The following is a 22,531-nucleotide window of genomic DNA, read 5'->3' on the forward strand; positions in this document are numbered from 1 at the left end:
GCAACTTTAAACTTTCGGCAACTTTCGTCGTGGATGAAATTAATTGAACGTCGAGTATTTAATGTGGAGAAATAATTGTCAATTAGGCGCGTATATGAAGAGAACGCTCTCGCGAGCAAACGTTTTTCAACTGCATCGAGATACGCGAAATGGCTCTTCTGGCTGATAAACCAGCGCGATAATTTATCCGAGCGTTAGCTTAAGATCGGAGTTTCTCCGGCACAGAATCGTCGGAATTCTTGACCGCATCGAAGCAAGCGTGTATATAGTTTTCCACTTCGCAAAATGTCTGTAAGTACCGATTGCAGTTAGCCGCGGAACGTTATTCCAGTGATTAAGCCGAACCACCTATCACGCTGTTATTTTCACAATTATGCCGGTTCAAGTCGTATTAGTAGACATCGATAATTATTGATCGCGATGGTAAAGCGCGTCGTTCTTTACGACTAAACGACGAGAAAAGTATAATTGATGATGATGACTGTATTAAGTGACGACTTTCCGTGCGCAGCATCTCGGCAGTTGATGCTTTTTTTCTTCATTTGCAACACTATGATTACACTCCACGTACAAGACTAGAAGATACGCCCTGAGGTTAAATTCAGAGATTTTGCAATCCTACAACAAGCGTTCCAACAACTTCCGTAATTGCGAGACTCGTATACGAGCAAAGCAGATTTATCTTTATTTCTGTATGTGTTAGATTTGGTAAACATTATTTAAATTTGATCTAACTTTTTATTGATTATCTCTATATTTGTATACGCCCGAAAAGGAGAAGTTTTATCAGTTGAATTTGCGATAAGTTCAGCTAATATTTTTTATTGCAACGAGCTCGCGCGCGCAATATACCAGAGATCTGCAAACAATCAGCGCACCTGCGGACAGGTTACTTCCGCGACGTTTAATGAAGAGACCGGAAAAAAAATACTATTTGCCCAGTATCGCAACGAACGCAAACGTTTCATCGGGAATTCCGGCACACGCGGAGTTTTTCAGCGAAAAATCCAATACGCATACGCGCACGAAACGAACGTATAGCCAGCCGCGCGGGTACGAGGCCCGAGAGGCGGACGCCGCCCGGAGAGAGAAAGAGAGAGAGAGAGTGAGCTGCGCGCCGCCGATCTTTCAACCGGCTTGACCCAAATACGAGTCGGGCATATATTTTTCTTTCTATTTATTTTCGTGGCTCCCGATGGTCGGTCGATGGGATATCACGTTTCCGCTCGCTGTCTCGCCGTCGTGGCTGCACACTGTGGCGATCACTCTCCGTCGGCCGTTCTTCCATGTTTTTTTTTCGTTCTGCACCGCCGAGGGAATATTCGCTGGTCCGTGTTCTGTTCACCTCTTTTTAACACTCGCCAAGATATCATATGCGGGCAACCGGTTATTGCACGGGATGTGAATTACGCTCGCGACGCTGAACGCCGTGCCGATTGTAATCGATATCGTTGATCGTGTCTTCTCGTTACAACCGTCGCCTCGACGTGTATCGCCAGCAATGTTGAAACATACGCGCGTTACTTCCCCTGCTCCTTTCTCTTTGGCTATCATCTGTGATTGATATCCCTCTGTTACTGATATCTCTCTCTTTCTCTCTCTCTCTCTCTCTCTCTATGTCTGTGAATATTTTCTCAGTAAATCGATCGCTTTGAATTCTTGACGAAAATAAATAACGCAAAGAAGTTTGTCAATCGGATACAGAAAAATATATTAACTTATTATCAGAATCGGTGTTTCGTCAGGACGTAAAGATATCGAGATAAAATTGTTTTGTTCAACGCTTTTAAACGTCAAAGCCAGCGCTTTGAAGAATTAGCGTTTCCGACTATGAACTATATCCTATTATTGCGCCGCAAGATATACCTTTCCTTTATCAACGGAAGATGTTTGTTCCGGGTTTGGTTACAGAGTTTGTTTATCGTGCGCATAAATCCTCGTCTAATCTCGTAGCCAAAGGCCGGTTTTGGATCGGAAACTCCTTTGTTTCATTTGACGCTCTGAAACACCGAGGCTCGATGTTTACACGCGAGACGCAGCCTCCGGGAACTGCCTAAGACACCCCTCCGGTGTAACTAAGGCACGGTTTGTGCAGTTACGATAATTGCACGATGGAGTTGCAGAAACTGGAGAAGATTAGAGGCGCGGAAGCGTTCTCTGGTTATATATATACATATATGTATATATATCTGTATCACGGTAACTGTTTAAACAAGCCTATTGATAGCGAGAAATATTAGATGACTCCGTATCTCACAGCATATAAAATAATATATAAACGAGTACAATTTCAAGAACCGTTTGCAATTATTGAAAGATATGTGCCGTCAATTAAACGTTGGTTATCGCAATATTTTAGGATCAGATAAAATTGTGGCGAGATAAAACTTTAATTTAATTTTACTTACATATTTGCGGAGACTCGCGCGAAATAAATTGTATAAATTCACTGAGCGTTTACTTTCTTTTCTCTTATTACGGCTCAGGTGCAAATAAAAAAAAATTATTACAGCGTTCCAAGAGATGAAATGAGTATCGAGCGGTGCTCATTTGCTTGAGAAAAAAACCTCGTCTCTCTCTTGCCGTGAGAAAAAAAAGATAGGCGACGAATGGAGGGCCACCTTGTCCACGATGTGCATCACAAATGCCGAAACGAAACTGCATTCCTGCGTGCAAAAGGGTCGAAGGAGAGAGTCGAGGAATGCTAAGGGCTTAATTATGCGCGGAAGGGTCGGCATTCGAATGGACGTGAACCCGAGAATTGTTTTCGCCAATTCGGACACTGTTCTGTAAGTACCGAGTTAATTACGCTTGCGCGAGAAATTTATATTTCACGACGAGTGGTAAGTATAATTCCGTGTTGAGTTTTTGTCGACTCATAAAGTTTTAAAGTAATTATTATATATGTGCCGTCTCTCTCAACTAATTGTCGAAACAATTATGAGATTGATAGCGCACTATCTAAATTAGATATAAAAGTTTAGCAAAAATGCAATAACTCATGATATTCTATTTTTTTAGTTCTTATCAAATTGTTACTATACGATGTTAATGGCTAAATAATATTTGTATTTTTGTGTCACGGGTAAGAAAATTGAGAAGAATCTGCCAAGAATGGCATGTTAAAAGCGTAGGCGACATTCTTCGCTCGCAATATTCTCGGCTGCGCGATAAAAAAGTACTACAAAGAAAAGTTCTCCGGCTGGGCGTGTTGAAATTTGTAGAGTGCAAGAAGCCTCGTAAGAAGATGAAGAAAGCGATCTCTCGCGCGTACTTTTCGCGAGAACGCAAGAAATCGGAGACTACACGAACGAAGAAACGCTCGGACCACACGCGCGGGAGAAGAAGCGCTAATTAAAGCAATTAAATTAAGAATCCATTCGAATAATTAAGGCGTCCGGTGGAATTTGTTCCGAATATCCACGTGTGCGTCGTAAAACATGGCGCGCACGATATTTTTCAAGCGCGTCGTACGGCCAAGATTGCCGTACGAGGGAAGAAATTAATTACAGTGTAATGAATACGTTGTTATCTTCAAAGTTTGCTTCAAACAGAAAAGAGAAAAAAATACAGAACAAATGAACAAAATGAATGGATGTGTTGCGCGACGCGACGCTCTCTCTCTTTTTTTTCTGTTCGCGTCAGGTCGATTTAGGCGGAAGTTTAATTAAAGGCGATGGAGAATTATTTATACATCGAACATGCGTGTGATAAACACAATAATCCATTAATTATTGTGAGATTATTGGATTGTATGAAAAAGACCGCGGACGCAGTCGATAACGATTTTTTTTTTGTTTTTATGTGGTATGGAAACACACACAAAAACACGGTTTATGAATGCGTCGTCGGCAGTTGACGCTTCCGATGTCAATATAAATCGATGATCGCTCACCCGCATTGCGCCAATTAAAATTGGGCAGCGACTCCCATTAACACACTAGCCTCGTTTACGCCGTGTTCAATGTCTATTCGCAAGGTATCATATATACGCGCAGTAATTTCTATCACGCACAATCAGCGGTGATAATGATTGTCTGTCGACGCATTAAATTGAGCATCGAACGATGTGTCCAATTACAATCCATTAACGATAGCAGGATTGCACGTTCGGATTTTCAGTTGGAAAAACGCAACAGATGCAGTATTTTTGAAACAACAATAGACACGTATAATCTTTTCTCGATACATACAGTTAATTCTTGTAGTAATTGTCCATTCACGATATAGCTTTAATGTGTGCGATGAAAACTACTATCGCGTCCAGTAAAAATAACGCAAAATTTAATTGCGAACAAGAGTCACGTTTAATTCTTACGTATTTTTCGTTACCGAGTGTTGTATAACACGTTGTTTTCATACTTCCATAAAAATATAAAAATTATCTTTAATACTGTCTGCCGTTAGAAAACTCTCTTCAAAGTGCATTACTTTGACTTCTTGCGGCACTTTCCAAGCTTTTATATATGTAACGCCCCTATCTTTATGTCTTTAAACTACATATGTACCTGTAACTATATAACACGTACATTATATGCGCATGCTATGTACTATGAACCGACAAATACTCTATCGTAAAGTTAACGAGGATATGTTCGTAGTGTACCGAACCCCGACCATATTCTGCGGCATCGAGTTTATTAGCGCGTCCTGGATACGCAAAAGCAATACTAAATTAGTGTCTAACCTGCAGACACACGACGCGGTAGCGTGAACTGTAAACTTAATTTACGTGGCTAAATTGCATCCGGTGTTGTGCACAATTGTTTCTGTGATCACAGTTATGTAGCGAATGAATACGTGAAGTCTAGATGCTCTGTCGTTAGAACTACATTTTGCACAATAGAGGGAAATATATGTACGTATGTATTTCGCGCGACTCTGTATTGCCTAAAGCAGTGTAATCATATTATTAAAAATGCTCAAGGTTGCAAAAACTATAATATACATTTGCAACAAATATTTAAACAATTATTTGTTTTCTCTGAATTCGTCAGACGGAGTATCTCACACCGCGTAAATTGTTTACCAGAAAATGTTTACGGTATAAAATTCGTATCTAATTTGTTCATTTTCTTCACAGTATTGATATTCCGTCTGAGTTCCATCTTTTCTCTCTCTCTCTCTCTCGCTCAGCTACTTTTCCTCTCGACCTGCCATTTATCTACCATCGAAACTATGTTAATTACATTCTGTGTGTGGGTATCCCTCGTGGCTCGAGGTAGATAAGAACGGGCCGAGATATTGGACCGTAGGTAATTCTCTCACGGATAGTTATTTAGCATCTTCTTCTTCTTCTTCTGTTTCGATCGGTCGGCTGTCACGAGATCTCCGATCCGTCACGATTCTAATCGACGCAACGTCGATTCGAGCACACATCCATCTCGCTATGAAATTAACATATCATGTCACGTCAAACAACCGTGACAGACAGAAACTGATACATAATACAGGCAGTCTGTATCTCCGCTGCACAAAATGTAGACTTTCATAGTATATATATACATAAACACGTAAGATATATTTTATTTGCAACCTGTAGCTCTCTTCGTGTGTGTTACACGACAAATGTGCAAATGGATTTATCATTGCCCGTTAGGAAATTGCACTTCGCATGTGTTTTTAACAAAATGAATTTACACACATGTTACATTGTTTAACTCGCGCGTACTTTTGCTGGAAAGGATGTGCGCGCGCGTGATTTAATTTTGTAATAAATTCCGTGGGAATACATCGCTAAATAGCAATGCCTCCAAGCTTGGATCTTTGGGTGGAAGTATCCTCGAGATATAGCATGCGCGTTTGAGCGGAAAACACGTTGCAGGTTTCCATACACACACACACACAGACACACATTTCTTCCTACTATACCGTCTCTATTCATCGTCTTTTTGCTCGCTGGAATTAAACGTCCGCCTGAATTTCCGTTTGTCGCAAATGCGGCGAACCATGGTTGCGTACTTTTGTGTGTGCATGTGTGTGTGTGCGCGCGCGCGCACGCGCGCCTACGTACATGTAGCCAAAATACTAACTTTCGAAGATACACAGCCTAACACATACATACATTCACACACGCACACACGTGTGCTTTAGCTACAATTACAATAATAGTGAGAGTAATATTCAGCAATTTATGTTAGTGCTTCGTCGTGACGCGCGCGCGAGCTTTATGAAGTCGGCCGCTCGCAAAGACAGGTTCATAAGCGCTCGCCGGGTGGAAACGCGTTGAATGATAAAGACCAGAGAAACTTATCTAGGGAGAAAGAGACAGAGAGAGAGAGAGAGAGAAACGTGGATATCGTACAGCTTAAACGCGGAACGCGAGAAAGAAGTTCGACGGAATTTTAAACAGGACATTAGGAAAAATACGGTAAGGTGGATATCGGGAGTGAGCGCGGAATAAGTTAAGTTAAAGGACAAAATAAGAAGAGGCATCGTGCGGAACGAACAGCCTCGCATCCCACGAAAGGACCTTCGTTTCGAGCACGTGCTTCTTCCACTTCCAGTACATTGTTCCCCCGCCCTCCGCCGTGGCAAATACCTTCCTTATGGCGAATCTACTTGGGAGAGTTTCCGCGTTTCACGCAAGACGTAATAAATGAGCGTAACGATAAATCGAGTGGGAGTTATTTCGCTTGATAAGGCAAATCTACCGCGTTAACGCGCCCTCCGGGTTAGCGCGCTTCTCATCATTCTTTCGCTTTTTTCCCTTCGCAATCTCTTCTTTTCGCTTTTGACGGATTGTTCTGTGTAATCGTATAATCGTCTTGGTCTTTGATCATGCGTGGTAAGCGCGCGTATTGTACGATTGTAAAATAATAATTACGTCGAAAATCAGTTTTCATTTCGAATGCATAGCGTTATCCTAATGAAGAGATTAAAACGGAACACGAAGATATATATATATATATATATATATATATATATATATATATGTATGTACCCCGTGATTATATTGATCCTTCCGTGTATCGATGGAAGGATTTGCGATAGGATAGGATAGGTTCGCGAGCGAACACTGTAAATCTTTGAAGAAGCTATCAATTGAATCGAGAAAAAGGAACAGCGTGTACAGTCAAGAGTTGTACTGTAATGACGAAGTTTTTTTCGTTGCGGTTAAAAAGAAGAGAGAAAAAGAGAGAGAGAGAGAGAGAGAGAGAGAGAGAGAGAGAGAGAAACAGAAAATTCTGCTTGAATTATTAAAAATAATGATCACGTTGTCACGAAGGAACAAGTTCTCAAAGGCTGCGATGAATAGAAAAGAACTAGGAAGGTTCACTGATATTTTTAACAAACAAATGCAATACTCACGCGTTCTGTCGTATTTTATCGTCCCTTTGTAACGAAGAAAAAAAAGAAAAGCAGCATATCTTCATAATTGCAAACGTGAACATATTTTGTAACACGATTAAAGAGAAAGCTCAAAGAAGATAAGACTTTCTTGTGTTGTGTAAAATCTTGTGCACACAATTGTTTTGTCTTTTTTTATTTTCAATTGTTGTTTTATGTTTTTTTTAATTGTTGCAAATTAAACTATTTGATAAGCGCTTAAATATTTCTACCATGAAAAATTCTGTTAACTATACAATCAACTTTTTACACGCGAAATACTTAACTGATCGTTGCGCGTGTAGTATCAAAAAACTTCAGAGAACACATTTGGAGAAAAAAAAGTTATCGCTTACTGCTCGTTCATCTCGACCGAGGCTTATTTATCATCGTTATATTCTTAGAATGATTACATCTCTTCGGGAAACGAATGCTTCTTCTCGCGTAAGCCGTATTAAGTCAATACTTAATTATACCGGTATTCTCAATACCAAATCGATGAAGAAATATTAGAAACGTCGGCATGCGTGTGCACCAAACCTAGTATTTTCGAATCTATTTTCGTGAGATCTTCTCCTACGAGTTAAGAAATATTCATCCACCCTATTATTTAAAACGACAGATTTATGAAAGACACATATTTAAACACGAATTTTGGACTATCCTTGGAAATTAATTGACTGTAAACGAGTTCTTATCGATCGTCGCTTATGTATATATGTATACATGTATATGCACCTTGGGACCTCGAGGAGTCTTATCGACTCACCGATCTCACGGCGCTACATTCGAATCTCAAATAACAGTACTGTCGTAATTGTTAATGAAAGCTGAGACAACACGATAGCGTCAAATTTGTCTCATCGAGTAATTCTCAGATGTTCGACTCTACCGCAGAGAGAAAGAGAAAGTGTGTGTGTGTGTGTGTGTATGTGCATTCAGAAAATAGATAAAGGATGTGTAAATCTGAACATGGGTGGTGCTTCTTGTCATCATGAATTACATTGTACATTTTCGATCTCGATGATTCTTTCCTCCTCCACCGATTAAGTATTTTTTAAGGTGTAGAACTATCAAACGATTGCATTCATAGAAAAATAGAGAACTATAAAACGTGAAGCATGAGCGTGTTTGAAAAGTACGATGTGTACACATATACATATCAGCTATATACAGTGAAGTTTATATCTCAACTATGTATCCTTATGTATATAAATAGATTTATATACATAAATCTTGAAATTTAATCTACATCGATAATTTCCATCAACGTCAGTTTTTCTATCAATTCGGATACGAGGACGCGAGTCTCGAGTTCTCACTTCGAACTTAAAGTTCGAAGATCGTTATGTGTATTAAGAAAACAAGATGCAAAGATAACGTACAAAGACTCGTTTTAAAAAGAAAGGAATTTAGAACTTTACGAGAGCGAAGTCATATAAATATACAAACCAAATTTGTTTTCTTTCCATCTTAAAATTCTGTCGTGATAGCGATGCTTTAAAGTTACATGTGAATTCAAGCGCATGTAAAATCTGTAAAAAAAAAAATTACTTATTTTCACTAAGAGCTAGATTTGTTTCTTAGTATTATTGTAGAATTAAACATATAAATACATGATGCACGTGTTATACATGTTTCACAAATCGCACTTTTAGTTTTTTTTACATATCAGAACTTTTACTGCATCTCCACGATACAAAATACTAAAATCATGTTTAAATCACAATATATATAAAAAGTTTTATGTATGCGCTTCGAACTACATCCATTTTGAGATCAATCCTCGAAATTCCGATGCATTCACATTGTAGGTACAAAATCCTACGTGACTAGCATTTTTCAGAAAATGCAATATTGAAGTATTTTACTCGATTATATCGGACAGGAATACGAAAGCTGATTGAGAGAAAAATGCAACCGAATTATTCAAGTCCAGTTTCGCGTAAAGATCACGCGAGACTTATTACTCGCTATGCTGATACAAATGGTCGATTAATCGAATTTTATTAGTTCTTTAAAAAATTGTTTGCTTTACTTCTTTTTTATGAAGAATTATTTTCTTGTTTGATGTAAAGATACTTCAACAAGTAATTCATCTTTTAATTTTTGAAGCACTATCTAATCAGTGTTTACTTTATAGACAAAACTAACTTCATAGAATAAACTAACTAATGAATAATTAAACAAGACTCAAGCATATTTGTCTGTATGTAAACCAAAAAACTAATTGAAATTGTTGAACAAACGAAAATAAATGTCGACTTTCGACATGAAAGATACATTATACTGACTTTGTCGGAGCTTCGGAGAAATCCTAAATACGTTGGCGAAAGTGCATCGCGTGTTACAGTCTATACATTTCGTATTATGCGCCACGTTGTATTGCCACGCGTCAGCTATTCCAGGAATTCGTTAATTCCGGCTCTTCCATGGAAAATACAAATGAACTTTCGCCGAAGTGGCATCTCGTCAAAGTTTATTGCATCCGTAATACTCACAGAAACAGCGCCGCCGATGACCTCGACTGGGTCATCAGCAAACACGCTTAGTTTTCCGGACTAGTTGCCACGTCATCATTTATTCTCGGAAACTATTTAATTAGTTAAAAGCGATTTTTTTCTCGCGTAAATATTTTTAAAAAGTATCTTTGATTTAAAAAAAATTTCAAGTGAATTTACTTGATTTTGATTGTGGAAAAAGTTCTGTTTCTAATATCAGACGTCTGAAGGTTGTACGTTTCAAGTTCAACAACTATGTCAATTTAACGAGAATCGTCGATAGAACGCAGAGATGATCGTAACGATCTCACATGCCTCGTCATTTCTCTTGACAACGTTCAAAAGAACCTGTTTCGCTTCTTCTGCGAGAAAGCGAATGCGCGCAGCGGCGCGTCGCGCTTTGATTATATTTTTCTTTGCGGCGCCTATTCAATTATTGGTTATCGAGTGGCAAGTGGATTTCATCCTTTCGCCAGCTGCAAAAAGACCCGAGGCGGCACGAAGTCGTAACGTCGATGACGCAACGCGGATACGTACAAGGTCTTAATGGCTGTTTGACTAGAAACGTATGTAAGAGCAAATCACGAAATAACGCAGCACATAGTTCTTTTTGGAAAACGATTATCTTTTTTTTTTAAAAAAGATTTAGATAATTATATCTCTCTTTTTACATTGCTACATTATTTTGGAAGAGTTAAATGTTTTGCTGTCAAAAAGAACAACATGATATTATCGTAAAAAATATTTTGTCGTCATAGTTCAATTACATTACGTGCAAAAAAAATTTTATTATCTTTTTTTACGTTGAAGCGTAAACATTACGCATAACAAAATAATAATTTTGCACAAAAAAATGCAGGTATTATTTGCTTGAAATTAAAATAAAATATTGGAAAGTTGATGTGTGCTGTTATATATTTTTCTCTCTTCATATTGGTTTATTTAAATTGTATATATCGTAAATTTCACGTTTCATGTTGGTTTCTAGAACTAACAGACGTAACATCTTCCATGATCGGTAATCAATCATATTGTAACAGCATGTTTGCTACTCTATTTTTATTTTTGCAATGATATCCAATTTTTTTGAACCAAATATGTCTGTGATACAACGTGTAATCACATGTTAAAGAAAAGACGTGAACTACGGCTTACCTTTCAAATTCGTGTCTCTTTTGCTTGCATGCGAAATTTCGCACTTACATGGTGTGGCTGAAACTCCGGGAGCTCTCTTTTTCACACGCACTCCCCATGTTAGTCCATAAATATGTAAATTGATCTGAATGCGCACCGGTGACAAGAAAGATTTTCACGTTTCTTAGGCGACAGAAATTACAAGCTGCACTTGGATAAAAAGTCCGAGACGCGAAAAGAAGTCTATATCCGCGTCTCGAGTTAATTCGATCCTGTCGCGTTTTTAACGGTCCGTTCGTTTGAGTCGCGTTGAACTGACTTGTGGCAAGGTGCAGCAAGCTTCCGTCTTCTGTAATTCGTATCTCTCATTACGATGCTCATCCCGTCTTGTAATACGAGGTCTCCCGACTGCGAATCGAGCGACCGCTTGTGCTAGATATAACCTCAGATCTCTCCTCTCTCTCTCTCGCTCGACACACCAGGACCTCTCGTAATCCTGGAATGAAACTTGCCGTAGAGTTGCGCTCCGTGGGTTATCATGACGCGGTGCCTCGAAGCGGAAGAGATACACGACGAGACGGCGAGACCCTAAGACCTTGAGAGGAATGTCCGATTAAATGACGTCTAGGCCCTCCCCCGCGTTTCCCTACAACGTAGCGATACCGCGCGTACCGAGTTTAACTTTCGGCCGAGTTAACCGATAGAAAGTTGGCCCACGGGATCGTGCGCGTTTCCACCTCTAATTTTGAACGGGGATAGTTCGCGGCTTAGCTCGCCGATATCGGCGCTGCCGATCGTTGCCCACGTGAGAATCAAAGTAACGATACAGAACACGGCGCGGAAGAAATAATCTTTAATTTCCGTATTACGCTTTCGATAAATTCCCATTGTATATTGTATATGTAAATATGAGTACGCTATTCTCTCTCAAATTACAGAAAAAAACCAAGAAAATATGTTTGAAATGAATTCAGTAAAATAACTGTTATATTTGTATATGCTTCCTCGTGAAATTTTAATAAGAGTAGGGAAGTGGCAGTTCGAGAAAATAAACCAGGTCTTCGGGTCATTCAACTGTTATATTCTTTTATTTGAAATTTACATATTTATACACTGCTTTTATTATGTGAGTAACAAACCGCTTAATAAGATTGCGGAGAAAGCAACGGCGCCGCCAATGTCGAGATCGATCCTGACAGCCGAGTCAATGACTCTTCGCAAAGCGTTAATTCGTACTCGATGGAGTTTAGCTACTCTCTGCTTGTGTTACGTGCGGTAACCGATATTCCGCGTAAACGAGTGTAAACTGCTTGTACCGGAATTGTATGGCCGAAAATCGTTACATTTTCACCGAAACGGTATAGAACAATCCCGCCTCTATTGTGAGCGTGTCACGCCGCGCCGCTCGTTTCAGTCAAGCCGATGAGTTATTAAATGTCCAGGTGTTATTTCGCTAATTACGGGGCATAATCACGTGACAAACGTCACGCTAAATGAAATTTCCCGTGTGTGTAATAACAGATCTCGCGTCGCGCAATCACGCGCCTGCGAAATTTACATGTTTCTACAGCCGTGGTGACGATCAAACACGTTTCTCAGTTGAAGAGTGCAAATGGACGATAGCTACGTATGTAATATTCATGATGCCTTATTGACTTTAAAATTAAATCGCTTGTCTCCTATATATAAATTTTAAGACGTAATTTTATACATACTTGACTCGGAATTTCTCTAGAAATTACATACGGAAATTTAATTTAATTGATAAGAGAAGTATTATAATTATACGAGATGACATGCAAGACAAATATTATCATGTATATTATAATATATATGTATATCGTGTGTCGCTTACCAGGAATCTTATGAGCCACGTGAGTATGCGTATGACAACGTAAACAAAAAGTACGTACTGCTTAATACGTGCTATATATAGTACATTAAAAACGATCTAAGATAAAGACAGATCTTTTTTGGAAAACGTTGCGTTTTCTTTTTAATTTATCTCATTCCTGTTATTAACTGCTAATAGAAATATCATGTTATGCGTCATTTTGCTTTATTCCGTATAGCGACGAGTCAATTTGAGTCGCGTCGCGCTTTGCCCGCAAAATAAGACCTTGAAGAATCGCGCGTTCGAGAAACGAAAGAAGGATAATCCGTTTGAAATTAACCTTAAATCATCCTCTCCCTCCTAATCCAGGGCGGAGAAGAGGCTCGTGAAATGGTCGATCGAATCCAATCGAGAGAATCGTAATATCTCTGCCAGATATCTGTCGAGGAAGCGACCAGTCATGGGGCCGAGCGGCGTCCACCTTTTTTACTCCACAGGCGGTCGAAGGTCGCTTGGATCGATTTGCCTCTCCTTTGAAACGGCCAAACCGGAACCGAGCGCCTCGTTCCGTCGAGGTAAAATGGATGTTTACCCATCACGTGACAATGTCGCATTGCGCCCGGCTACCGGAACCGACGGTCATCGCTTGCTTCTCCTAGAAAGCTGTTTCCTCGGTAAAAAAAAAAAATAAACAAAAAGAAATAAAAAAATAAAAAATAAAAAAACGGGACTAGCACATTCCGCAAGGTCTCTGCTGAAAGAGCCCAGTGTAATTACCAGCCGACGAACTGTAACTGATTGCGCTAAAACAATTAAGGAACGTGACTCAGTGCCCGGAATCGCTCGGAGTATGCGCTGGACGTATGTACGACGGAGAGAAAACACCTTATCCATTGGGGATCTTATCCCATTATGCTAGTCTGAATTCCGGGTCCTCGTCTAATCCCCGAGCGAGAGTCTCGCTCCGTTCCGTAGATCGATTCGGGAAGAATGCAGGATCTAATAGACGCCGAGTCTCATTCTTGATGCTGATCGTTGCTCCCTCGAAATTTCACGCTCGTTGGTGAAGTTATTAAGATGTATAAACAATTTTCTGGCTACTGACGCCCTTTGTTTATATCGATAGTTGAGTTATATTGATGGTTTGTAGATATATGTACATGTAAATGGAAAATATAATTTAAATAAGTGCCGGAGTCTGATAAATTTAGAAGCTTTGGTCATCGCTTTGATTTCCCGACAGTCGTTCGACTCACGCCCATATGTTCATTATTCGACAAAACCAATTTGATACAGCGAGGGGAAATTAAAACAGAGGTGCGATTAAAACCAGATATATTATGGCGATTATAAATTTTGACCGCGTCAATATACGTTTTAGTGGATAACGATAGCGTAAGATCTATTTTATAGCAACCGATAAATCCTTTATATTGATCAATATGGTGCCACATCGGTCTCGCATTAAATAACAATATTTACGGTCAAGCGTACCGCGGCAATAAAGATTAAACAATCGGAACAACACACGGCTCCAACCGAGAAGGCCTTTATCTCTCATCCAAAATTTGAAAAGCCAAAATTGCGAGGCGTCCCGGTCCCGCTATTAATGCGCATACGTACATAATCTATAAATCGCATGTGTTTAATGAATTTTTCGTTAATATCGGCAATTCAATCTGCAAATACAGCCGGGCTTGTTTTGTTCTATGGCGCAATTCGAATTTATAACTCGCCCCGGTGCTTTGACGTATCGTGCCGCATTGGTTGTTTGTACGCGCGTCGGTGAATGTACGCACGAGCATACGGATGTACATACGTACATACGCACATTCGACTATACGTGAACACATGGTATCGTATCCATTACGTCGTCGCGCGCATGTATATACGGCTGCTGTCATGGAAAATATTGACAACTTTTATTGTGGACGTCTCTGACGAGGAAGAGCACGTGCACAACTAATTGGGAAAAATAAAATTGATTGATCACAGTAGAGGTATCAATTATCGATCAATCGAGCGTGTTGTAATTTTTGCTCGATACTTATGACAACCTCGTCTCTAAAAATCAATGTGTTATAAAATGTAGTGACTTTATTACATTAGTTCGATAAATATTGGCAATTTTTTCTATTATATGTTACTTTTGTTAAGAGATATGAATAAGTTATTGACGCACACATGCGCATTATCGCGACCGAACGTTTTTTCTCACATAGAAGGAACTCAAAGAACAAATAAATCATAAACTTTTTTTACAGCGGTTTTAACATTAAAGTGGTTTTGTTATGCGTCATATATTATCGTATTGTAGTTCTTTGGCGCGAGATTATTGTTGTATTAATCGGACTCATTATGAGATGCAAGCAATTTTCGTGCTTGCAGGATAATCTTACCAACTTAGGCAATTATATACAAAGGGTAAAATTAACCGCGTGACATCCTCGCCTTAATTAAATTACTTCCCTAAGATTAATCGCTTTCTCTGTATCTCCTACACTGCTTAATACATCATCTGAGTTAATTCGAGTGGCCTAAATTGCGTTTATCGCAAAATAAAGATCGTTTTATGTGACGTAAACAAAACGAATTAACTGCATTAAAAAAAAATTACTTAAACAATAAATAATGAATCTTCTATTATTAATAAGTAAAACTATACGTGGTAAAATATTAATTAAAAGAAAAATTTGATCAAAAGTCAATTTACATAAAACCCTTTTTTAATAATTAAGCGCACGTAATTGCACGTTTAAAATCGTACGTCAGTAATTGAATGGTAAAAAAACAAATTGATGATAAAGAAATAACAAGAAGACTTTATATATTACTAGTACATGTGTACATCTTCTATTTCAGTTGAAGTACCGCGTTTGGGAATAAGTTATGATGACAAATACCAGTGATACACCGTGAAATAGCTTTACAAAAAAAATATTGAATACGTCACCACCAGTTACACCGCGTTTTTTACCGGTGCCCATCGCGTGTTTGCACATTTTTACGCGAATCTTGCCACGCTGCGGCAAAATTTGCAGCCGAAACTATGAGCTGTGATGTGCGTCGCGCACATTGTTTAACATCGACCCGTTGATGACAGTTTATTATTACAGTCGGCGCCGCTATTGCGCGTAATCTGCATCACGTTTTACAATTTACCAGTTCTCTCTCACTTTCTCCCTCTATTCGTCCCGTTCTCTCGCGCCCTATCCGTTTCGCTTTCCACCTCCGATGTCCGCGGGCGAAACATGGCGCCGGTGTATAAGCGCGAACCCTTTAATTACGCTTTTATCTGATGCATGTCGTAATGATGTTGCAAGTGCGCGGAATCTCGATGTATAACGCGGCCGCGAGCGTCGGCCGCGTGCACCGGGAGAAATCGTGTATGACACGCGCGCGTCCGTGCAACACGAGCCTCGGGGGGCCATTCGAGAATGACACAGGGCGTATCGAAATTAAGCGAAATCCGGAAGCGACGAAACGGACCCTTTTAACGAAGCGCACCGGACATGTGCTTTTGACATAATGGCGACGTGGCAAAACCGAACCGGACCTGCGGGTCGAATCGAAACTCGGACACACATCCGTCGACTGAGTAAAGAAAGATTACGTTACAAATATAGTGTCTCTGATTGATGGTAACATTTCTGTTCGCAATTCCGGCGTCGTGACAAGTTGTTTGCGATTTTGCCCGTTCGTTTCCGATAAGGGCGGGCGAAAATTGATCGGAAGGATCGAATGGATGTGTGCTCACGCGCGCGCGTTGCAACATTTATGAAGCTAATGTTGATACGAACATTGCATCTACGTTAGTGCTGCAAACGACGTTTTCTGCTGAAAATTTTAACGTGTCCACTGATAAAAAGAGCTGCCGTATGTATAACTCAATATTTATTCGATCGAGCAAATGTAGGCATTGTACATGAAGTGTAATCCAACATCGTTTTATTTTTAACGATAAAATAACAAAAGCTATGTTGACAATTTTTACATCTATCGAATTTTTCTATACAATTTTTACGTTTGTAAAAAAAACTAGGATAGACTAATGATTCAATCAAATATAGAATAGATATATGCTGCCAAACTGCTATTTGTTTGTTATCTGTTTAGGTTTGATAATAAGACTGTTAATTAAATTGGCCGAACAACAAAGCCGAACTGTGTGCGGTTAATGTACATACATAGTCAACATATATAGTCGATAATCAATATTCCATATCATTGAATATTAATAATATGCAATTTTGTAGTTAACTCAATAAAATGGCGTATTAGTTACATACTGGACCAACGTCATTATCTAAATCACAATTATACGAGAATTATTATATCAATGATTTCTTCAATTTTACACACGTGTACATTTCACAAAAGGAATATCGTGGAAACTAAAAATTATTAGTTTTTTCTTCTGTTATCTAATAACCGATGCGCTTCTATCTTTCTTTGAGAGTTGTTCCCTTCGTCATTTTTTTATCTCATTTCTTGCTTTGTGTTAAACTCCGTAGCAGGTGTAACTCATGTGCTGCAATATCGTGTCCCCGTATCATGATAAAGCTAAAGTTGTTATGAGCAACAATCTTTTTATTGGCCGTTGCCCGCCTGTTTTCTGCTTGTTGCAATGAAAAATCTGTTTACGTTTCCCGAAAACTATATCATTTATTGCTTGCATGTTGTTTTTAATAACAAGTGAAAAACACATGTATATACGTGTGTAAGTACGTGATCAACCATACATGATACACACACACACACACATTCGCAAATATAAAATAAGGTAAATATATTTGTGCTGAAACATTTGTTAGAATATTGGATCGTAAATAAATTTATGTGTGCGACAAATATATCTGTAATATATTTTAATTTTATCAACGTAAAAACCTGTCTGGAAAACGCTTCTTTCGCTTAATTTTTGCTATCTGTGTATTATTGTGATGTAATTGTATCGGCAAGAAATAACTGCGTATTGATCGATGATTATGATTGGTACTTGCTGTATGCAGATTCGAAGAAACCGCTGTACAAAGAATTTTAATTTTCAGTTTTTCCCGCAGTCGGTCGAAATGTTTTTTCTAATGCGATATAGTCGCAATTAAAGCCGCAATAAGCTCGAAAATTCTCTTTTTTTGCATTGTTCCGTAATAACTGTTAATTTCAGTTTCTCTATTGCGCACATTTCGCGAGAGATCTTCTCAATTATACATTATATTTTATCTTGCACGTGCGGCGAGCACGTGTCGACAATGAAATCGGCTTTGCCTTTGGAAAGCACCACCATCATACGAAACTAATTCTCTCGCGGGCTCTGCAAATCCTTCGGTTCAGAGGAAAACATCTTTCCCGCTTACGTTTCTCTTGATCCCTTTTTTCCCAGTGTGGTAACGAGGACAAGTCGTTCCTCATTAAGGAGAAAACCTTGGGAGTGAAAGGGTCTTGAAGCAAGCAGTGAAGCCGGAATTCCTGGCGAAAGGTTTGCCTTTATTTTACCCTTTTTTTGTACTTTGTTTTCGACTCTTGGTATTTTCCGCTCTTCTCTTTCGATTTTCTGTTTTATATCGATTCACTTCGGCATTTATTTTTCTGCTGCGGTAGATTCGTTTCGCACGATAGGTAGCGCCCGAGTGTATTTCAAAATTAAAATCTGGTTGGGATAAAAATAATACCGACAAGTTCCGCAATTGAGATAAAATTTGCTTCTCAAAGTTTTTCAACTTTAACTGCACCGTGTGTCGATATGTATCAAGAGAGAGAGAGAGAGAGAAAAAAACGAACGGCGGTTTTCGCGAATTCGTATTTCTGGAAAAAAAAACACAGACGACCCGTCGCACGGTTATTATGCTTGACGCATAAGAAGCAGTCGACAGTTCTGCCGTTACCTCGCAAAAATACGGCAACCGTGAGCGGGGCTTACAAAGGTGAGAATACGCGATTTTCGTTCGTCGGACAACGCGTCATCTGCATAATGCGTGGTTTGTCCACGGGGTTCTCGTGAGCGGGGCAGCGCAGCCGTAGTAACGAAGATGCAGATCGCTTCGCGCGAAAGACGTGATATTCGTAGCACGACCGTACCTCGTCCATTATCGTTGCCCGAACACGTTTTTCATGAGACGATCGAGCGGCATCTCTCCTTTCACACCTTTCTGGTCCCGCGAGTTACGCAAACAAACGCAAAAGAGTTGGACTCTTCAATATTTCAGGCGAAACACGCGCGGTAACAATCTGCCTGTACAAAAATCGATGAAAAAAAAAAAAGAAAAAGAAAAAAAACAACAACGCCATGGAATTTCACAACACTTGCAATATCGCCGCGTAAATTACATCGCACGATGCGCCAGCAGTTTTATTGGTGAATTTAATTATGCAATATAGTTGGCCCGCGAAGTTGTGTTCGGCCGCGTAGTAGTTTTCGGGAGTTATGGCAATATAAGTCACGAAGGAACGATGAATTTTGATATACGAGATTTTTTGGCAAAACAAAAAAAAAACAAAAATTCTCATACGAACATATGGCGGCGGAAGTGCCGGAAGTGATATCTCAGAGAAACGTGGCGTAGGGTTGATGTTAAACTTGATTTCGACCTCTCGCAAAAGTTCGCCCGAGTTCGCTACTTGGAAGAGAGTAATTCATAACTTTTACCACGGCCGAGTTCAATAACGTCCGTTCCGCTGGCGGGTTCATACTGATAATTCATTTTCAAACAGCTCATAACTAAAAGCCAAAGGTCCGCGATGGAATACAGCGTCCGAGAACATTCACCGCTAAATCAGAAAACTTCCGAACGCAAAAGGCGGGAATCTCGTAAAATTGCATTAGGGCAGTCATTTTCTCTTCTGATTGCGGCCGAGAGGTTCTAGAAATTGCACGGAGTAATGGATATTCAAGAACGTTCTCTCCGCCTCGACATACCTCTGGGTCCTCTCTGGAAGTTAAGAAAAACTTCTGGTCCGCGCCGCGGTATAATTCTGGCGAATCCGCGCCGATTTTTCTTTCTCTCTTTCTCTCTCGCTCATTTCTTCCCGATGAACGTGCCGAGATGAAGGGGGGAAAAATCGTGCAGTGAAGCGGGGGCCGAGATACATAGTCGGCGGTCGATGCCGACTAACCGGAAACGAGAGACAGAATTTTCCGTCTGTTCTCGACGAAAGACGGCAGTTCGGCGATCGTAATAACTATTCTCCAACCACGTTTCACCTCCCGGTACGCCATCCACTTCGCGTAAACACCAGCATAAATTCCAGAGTGCCTGCCCTTTTCCCCGTTTCCCGCGCCATTCGCGTTACATCCCCAGCCCGTCTACCGCACCACCGTTAACTGTTACGGGACCATCGAGTGTTTCTCACCCTCTACTCGGACGTCCCGCTCGTTTCTTTCGGGGCGAAACAAACGAACAGCGCGGTTTTCCATTTCCTCGATCGATTTTGCCGATAATGGCGACAATAGTAGAAATAATGAGAGCCATTAGCTCGGTGATTAATGACGCGCTTATGATCGAACAAGAGCGCCGCGTTCTCGCGTCTCGCTGCTCTCTTCTCTCTCCGCGCCGGAAAGAGATTTTAGAAATCAGGATTCTTTCGTACCACCGGAAACGGTATTATTGTGACTGTGCGAAAATCCACGCAGTAACATGAAACACAGGATCATTATTCATGTAACGGCCGAGTGATTTGCGAACACAATAGGCGGTCGAAAGCAATATCGAAACTATTTGTTAAATGATACAATCAAGAGTGTACAATTAAATCGCGTGATGCACGTATAGCATCGTGCAGCATGTATTATTTTTTAAACATTTCACAGCGATAAAACAGTCGCTTGAATAATAAATTTCGAGTGTGATGTTCAAAAAAGAGTATCGAGTTTTTTCTTGGCACGCGTTTCTTCTCGCGCGATAAAATACTTGATTTTTTCCTGCAAATATAATTAATCAATTACACAATGTGTATTTTGTAGACAAGCTCGTCTTATTACGCCGTGTTATATATATACCTACGTAGATCAATCGTTGTCACGATCGTCGTTAAAGCGTCCAATCGTATATAAAGACAGGAATTAAACCTGCAGCTATCAAAGCACCAGGAGGGTGCGCAATTAAGATATCCAAATTGGAGTTTGGCTCTCTCTTCTTTCTTTCTCTCTCTCTCTCTTCTCTCTCTCTCTCTCTCTCTCTCCGCACTATAATCGATCGCCTTTGTGGCACCTGTCGAACACGACGATAAAACTCGATTTTCAGATTACGCGGTCCCATTCAGAGACGAGAGACGCGCGCGAGAGCGTCGGTCGGAAAGATGAGGAGGAGGCGGTGTGACTGACAGGCTTCATGCTTTATTCGACAAGTCGGAGGGAATACACACGTTGAAACCTATAACATCGTATCCAGCCTGCGCTTTGGATTTAACAGCCTAGTGTCCGACGATGTACCATGATGCATGACGCGGTGTCGAGTTCCAATTCACCGGGCATCCATGAAAGCAGTCTCTGTGCTCGATGTAAAATATCGGCGATTCGAGATGAAACGAAGCATGCGCGTTTCAGTCCGCCCGCGCATGCGGTAGATGAGGACCGCCGCGATTGCATGTCTCCTTCTCTTTCAAACGATTATATTTAATTCCGAGTCCAAACAAAAATAACTAACACGCGTGTTTGTTAAAGGAAAAATACGTTATGGATTATTAATAACATTTGCGTAGCCTGAAATATACGGGATGAGTATTTACTATTTGCAAAAATCAAAGATAAAAAACCACAAACAACTATCACATTTTGAGAATAACCACATGTCGTGCATTTGCTTGGCATAATTATCTTTAAAATATTATTTCTATCAATAGAAAAACCTTTTTAACCAGTAAACACAAAGCATCATGTTTGGTAAAATAAGTTTTTTTTTTTTTATATTGTGTTTACGCATCTCACAGTATCCATTCTTCTTAATTAGATAATCTGGTCTAGATTTCGAGATAGATAGTTTAAAACCGACTATTAATTCGGTAGCGTTATTCAATTCATTCGAAAATTGATTGCGTTTTATCGTAAAATTCATCTGCAGAACTGCAGATTGGTTGTGTTCTTTAAATAATATTTGCGCTTTTACGATCAAATAACTTGCTGTGGTGAAATTGCAACACTGATTTATATTTTATTGCTAATGATAACGAAATATTTATGCGTGTAAATGTTAGATCAATGTTGTCAATTAAAATGTATAACTTTATCAAGGAAGCGAAACATTAGGCAAATAGCGAGATCCATCAATTATGGCCTCGAATATCGATGTAATTAGAACGCATGAATGTTATTAAATATTATTTATCATTGCATATCGATTTATACTATGTTCTCGTATAGTGCTGAGTTATAAAATGTAGTATATATAATCACGTATTAATATATAAAATTTACTAAAATATTGAAATGGCTAGTCACATAACAATATGTATATCTAAATATCATTACGGTCAATGACCATACTTTGGTTTGTCAATTAATAATACAGAACAGTAACGCATTTACACGTGCATACACTATTGTGACGTGCATAGCTCTTATTAAAGTGTCGATAGCATGATTAGCGCGCTGTGTTAATATTATATTTATTAACTGTAATTTACTAAACGGTTAAAAAAATTTTAACATGTATTTTAACATTTTTTTGATAGAAGACAAATCATCGTAAAGCATTTGTTCCATAAAATTAAATGATTAGAAGCTACAGATAATAATTAA

Source organism: Pseudomyrmex gracilis, unplaced genomic scaffold, assembly GCF_002006095.1.
Source record: "Pseudomyrmex gracilis isolate BER0280 unplaced genomic scaffold, ASM200609v1 scaffold_16, whole genome shotgun sequence".
NCBI lineage: Eukaryota > Metazoa > Arthropoda > Insecta > Hymenoptera > Formicidae > Pseudomyrmex > Pseudomyrmex gracilis.